The 6,000-nt window shown below is 35.0% G+C and overlaps 1 protein-coding gene across 12 annotated transcripts in view; it reads right to left on the bottom strand.

The window, feature by feature from the left end:
• The window catches only part of ERC2 (ELKS/RAB6-interacting/CAST family member 2), an 890,290-nt gene that overhangs the window by 316,299 nt on the left and 567,991 nt on the right, over positions 1-6,000 (bottom strand). The gene's annotated exons all lie outside the window — the stretch shown is intronic.

Below are 6,000 nucleotides of genomic sequence, written 5' to 3'. Positions count from 1 at the left end.
AAGAGCGGGACATGGAATAAAAATAAACTCTTTTGGTACAACCACTTCAGAAAATTGTTTTGCAATATCTACTACAGCAGAAAATATACATGTATATGACACAGCAATTCTACTCTCAAGAACAATATACGAATATGCTCACACAGGAAACATATTACACATAGCAGCACTATTTGTTATTGTCTCAAACTGGAAAAAGCCTAAATGAATTGTGATATAGTCATGTGAATATTATACAATAAGAATGAATAAAGTAATAAACTGAATATATACAATATGAATGAATCTCATAAGCATGTTGAGTCGAAGAAACAGACATGAAGCAGTACATACTATATGATCCCATTTATGTAAAGTTCAATAGGTAAAACTAAACAGTGGGTTAAAAATTCTGGATAGGGTTTTCCCTTGGGAGTGTAGTGACTGGAAGAATGTAAAAGGCTATAGCTGCTGCAAGGATAATCTTGTATTTCATGATCTCGATGCTGGTTTCATTAAGTTAAGTTTGTGTAAAATTCCTCAAGCTGTATACTTAGAGTTGGTGTTCTTTTTTTATGTATGTTAGCCTTAAATTAAAAATTGGAAAAAAACTCCCCTTACTTCACAGTGTTGCAGCTAATAGACTATTAAAACAATCTCTCCATTTTGGGTTTTTGACAAAGTAAATGGTTACTACTCTTAGTACTCATCACTACTAAGTTCTACCAACCTTACTCTCATCTTCCTGCCTTTCCTCACTTCCATCAGCCATGTACTGAATGCTTTAAATATGATAGGTTCGAGCTATATGAGCTAGAAGCTGTCCTTCATTCTTTGGAATTCTTTCCTTTTTCTTTGCTGGTGCCCATCCTTTCACCTTCCACCAAAGGAAGAGCTTTAATAGGTCTAGAGGAGGGAGCTAATAATCAGGTCTACTGGAATCAAGATCCAGAGAGATGTAGTCCAAATACAAAAAATGAGGCAAAAAGTATGGCAGACACTATTTACTAAACTCATTTTATCTTCTTCCTGACATGTAGCAAGACTGCATTTTCCAGACTCCACTGCACTTAGGGAGCCATGTGACTGACTTCTAATTAATAAAGTATGAGTGAAAACAATGTGAAAATATTAGTTTGCTAGGGCTGCCACAACAAAATACCACAGACTAGGTGCTTTAAATAACAAATTTATTTTTCTGCAGTTCTGGAGGCTGGAAGTCCAAGTTCAAGATGTTGGCAGGTTTGGTTTCTTGCTGTGTCTTCACATGGTCTTTTCTCTGTGCACATGCACCCCTAATTTCTCTTTGTGCATCCAAAATTCTTATAAAGACACCAGTCATATTGGATTAGGGTCCAGCCTAAGGACCTCGTTTTAACTTAATAACCATCTTAGAGGCCCTATCTCCATAATTGGCCATATTCTGAGGTACTGGCAATTAGAGGTTTAACATGAATTGGGGGGTTGGTACACAATTCAGTCCATAATACTATTCATGAGTCTCTAGGCTCTCTCCTCTTCTACCAGCTAGCTATCAACATCCAAGTGATATTAGAAGCCATAAGTTGAATATGGCCAAGGCTTCACCATACTGGGTCTCAAAATGATTCTGTGGGAGAAGAGACCATGTTAACTTGACCCTACTTGAACTGTTTACATTAGTAAAAAATAAACTCCTGTATGAGCAGGAAAAAAACTCCTACATATTTGAATATTTACATATTTTTTGATCTACATGTTAAAGCATTAGTTGGCTCCAACTAATATAAAAGTCAATGCAATTTTTTTGACATTTTGCCAAAAATCAGCTAGGGTTAGAATGATTATTTACGTTGAGGGTTCTGAGGGTTCCCACAGTACTTTGTCATTTCTAACATTATCACATGGTTTACATTAGTGTTTCTCAATGTGTTGTAAAAGTGTGGTATCCTGGGCCTCAACCCACACCTGATAATCAAAATCTCAGTGCATTTTTAATAAGGCTATGTGTCACTCAGATGCATACTAAAATTTAAGAAGCACTGGCTTACCCGGTGGACTCTTTCTAATTTTGAATGAATATTTAACGGATATAGCAAAGCTGCTCTTGTCTAAATGTGGTTTAGCTATTGAGATAAGATTTTAGATTTTCTCCATGAAATTATCAAACATGTTCATTATTATTTCTCCTCTGCTCTAAGTAAAACAAATAATTCTTTCTTCCTTTTAATCATCATTACTTTATGATGATTAACCACTGCATTGAGGTCACAGCTGGAACTATCATTTGTTTATTATTATGACTTATCTTAGTAACTTTCAATTGAAATTACATTTATGGTTGATAACAAACTTCACCCAAAGAGTTCTTCCTTGTGTCCTCATTTCAAACGATGAGGAGGGTTGCTTAGTTCTCAATGTCATAATTTCAGGCCCATGCTGAGTCAAAAAAGAAATGAGTTACCCTGAAATATGCTCTTACTCCATTTCATATATGTGAGTCATAGTTTGGCATTTCTCAAAGCATGACAATGGTTCTTTAAGATTTTAATAGTTGTTAACAAATAAAATGGCCCCACTGTCAGTTATTGGGAAATAAAATGTAAAAATTTATCAGATTCCTTTATGTAATGATTATATTCTGAACCTCCACATTTTTTTAATGTTAGGACCATATGTATATATAATGGTTCTTTCAGTCCTGTGATAAATTAGGACATCTCTCAAAAGATATTTTAAAGGAGGAGCTCTCTTATGGAAAACTAATTGTCTGTGGTGATATTACAAAGTTTTAAAGTTAATGTAAAAGGATGGAAACTGAAAAACTGTCATATTTGCTAGTGTTAGTATCATTAACTATTGTGTTTAGTGTTTTTGTTGGAAGGACCCTCAGTAACCATCTTTGTGGATGGCAAACACTGGGCATGTGTGCCTTCATTTTTCCCTCCTGTGCCACAGCAAGCATTGATAATCAGTCAGGAACTATTCTTATGCACTTATAGCTAGTATGGGCCTCAAAATGACTATGAACACACTGCTCCAGGAACCATTACAAAACAATCATTACTTAATAAATTTCATTTGTTGTTTGCTCTATTAGATATCCCCATTATACAAAAGGCTGAAATTGACTTCTCAGAGTGTCTTAAACCATGTCAAGTTAATAAGTTCAAGATTCCTGATTTCTCTTTTCTATCTCCTATGTTCATTTCATAAGAAGTTTTTATTAAACTTATATATCTATTAACAATGTATGTATTTTCCTACTTTATCTCTAACTACTTAGATAGTTCCAAAAAGATTTAAAATAGCTTTCAAATTTCTATTTGAAATGGTAAGGCATATTCTGGACTGGGAAGGGTTCCAACTCTTATGCCCGATTTTCTTTGGCGCCACTGGCTATCATGGAAGACCTGGTTGTAGCGAGAGGTCACAGAGAAAAGCACAGCCTGTTTCATTTTAACAACAGCCTCACTTTACTTGTTACTGACAATGCCCTCTTTTACATTAGCTATGACCCTAGATGACTGCCTTAACGAAAGGAAGTAACACGGTCTAATTGTTCTGGATTCCTCTGTAACAATTCCCTCTTGAGTAAGGAGCATTCTTGGCCTTATTCCAATATATTTATTTATTCCCTTAGTGTGTTAAAAAAAAAAAAAAGGAAAGAAAGAAATGATAAAGTGACATGGTCATAATTAACCCCTACCTTGCTTCTACAAATATTATATCTGATTATTCATAAATACCATTCCACATGTACATAAAGACGGTGACTGAATAATCACTACACAAATTTAATCAGTCGATTTGTCACGGAAAAATCTTTGGCATAAAATAAAGTTGTTTTAATATGTCTATTCCTATATAATGAGCAGAAACCCTCCCTGAATACACAATTCTGCTCCTGCTATGGTACATGGGTTCCTATGAATCTACATCTCTTCATCTCCCCACTGACAAAACCTGGGCATAAGCCTGTGAGAAATGCCAGGAATCAATGGGAACTGTATGACTGATGGACCAGAAACAAGAACTCTTACCGGCAGAAAGTTCTAGAATCCATGATAAATGCAGAGCTCTGCATGAAAGATTGTCATTTGTGACGTTTACAAACCTTTTTCACTCAGAAGAAATGGTGGAAGCCATACAACATGGCCTGTGTTCAAGACATCCATCACTTTGGCCAACCCAATTGAAACCAGCTGGAAAATTGTCAGCCATTTTAAACACTCAGCTTGAATTACAGTTGTGCTACCAACTATGACTATTTAGAAAAATCACTTAAACACTAAGAGGCACGAAAGAATAAATTCTACACTTAACTTTTAAAGAACACGGTGGGAAATTGCACAATGGCAGGCAACATTTAACCCTTTAAATGATGCTCTGAAATTTCTATTGTGAGCCAAGATGGAATAGACCACTATAGCTTATCTTTCTCACTGATTACAACACTCTGGACAAAAACATGAAAGCAACTTCCTGAAGACTCTGAAAAGTGATGTACCAACAGCAGCCCACACAATCTGAACTCCAAAAGAAATCTTGTTTTTCTCTCCACAGAACTAGAGAGTCTTCTGAGATCTAAGGAGTACAGGAGAAATCCCCATTTTTCCTCTTCTTTTTTTCTCTTACAGTTTTGTCCCAAGGTGGATCCTAAGTGCAGAGCTGTGCTGCAACAGCTGGGGCAATGAGTAGTTAAACCTCTAAGAGAAATAGCATCTTTCTAGCTAGAAGACTAAGAAAGTGGGCTCTGTAAGTTGCAGAATGCAGAGGAAATCATGGAGAGGAAAGAGCTGAAGAAGAAAATCTCTTAATTCTGAGTATGAATCTGAAAAACTACCAGGCCATCCCTAGGCTGTGCATGTGTGACACAGATCTAAAGGCTTTGATAATTAAACTGACATGGGAACCACCACTCACAGAAGGAAAACAGAACTTGCACAGTGTGAACTTAATTAAGTTGACTGCCTGCTAAGCAAGAAAAACCACCAAAAAACAAAAACAAACAAACAAACAAAAAAACCTCAATATTCTCTAGAGGATTTTAGCGGTACACAAAGTTTGAACTACATAAAATTCAAAACGTTCAGGATACTTGCAATGAAAAAAAAAAAAGAACAAGAAAATGTAACTAATTTGCAAAGAAAGGTAATGAATGGATGCCAACACCAACACGATCCAGATTATCAAACAAAAACTTTAAAGCAACTATTATAACTATGCTCCATCAGATAAAGGTTAATACACTTAAAACGAATAGAAAAATAGAAATTCTCAGCAGAGATAGGAAGTATAAAAATACAATATCTGAAATTAAAAACTACTGGATGTCTCGATGGCAGAATGAAAATAACCAAACTAAGAGTTAGGAAACTTGAAGATAAATCAATAGGAGTCATTCAATCCAAAGAAAAGGAAGGGAAAAATGTAACAAAACATAAACTGAGCCTCAGGACCTGTGGAATAATATCAAAATGTCTTACATTTGTGTCATTGGCATACCAGAAGAAAGGAAAGAGGCAAGTGCTAAGAAAAATTTTTTTAAATGGCTGAAACTTCTGAAATTTGGTAAAATACATAAATTTATAATTTTGAGAAGCAGAGCAAACCTCGATCAAGATAAAGTCAAAGAAAACCACCCATAGTACATCTAAACCAAACCATTAAAAACTAAAGATTTAAAAAAAAAAAAAAGTTTTTTGAATAGAGCTAGAGAAAAATGACATGTTACAGGGAAAAGAACAATGAATGGAATAACTGCATCACTCATCAGAAATCATAAAGACCAGAAGACAGAAAAACAAGTTCTTTAAAGTTCTGACAAAAAATAACCTGTCAATACATAGCCAGCAAAAATATACTTCAGGAATGAAAAGAGAATGCATTCTCTGATAAAGACAAATTCAGAGAATTTACCAACAGCAGATGTGCTCTAAAATTGACGGAAAAAAATAAAGTTTTTCAGGATGAAGGAAAATGAACCCAGTAGAAAACACAGAAATTCAGAAAAAAAGGAAGTTCAACAGCAATGAGAAA

The sequence above is a fragment of the Pteropus alecto genome, unplaced genomic scaffold (assembly GCF_000325575.1).
Source record: "Pteropus alecto unplaced genomic scaffold, ASM32557v1 scaffold75, whole genome shotgun sequence".
Lineage (NCBI taxonomy): Eukaryota > Metazoa > Chordata > Mammalia > Chiroptera > Pteropodidae > Pteropus > Pteropus alecto.
This window is presented reverse-complemented; position numbering and strand designations above follow the sequence as displayed.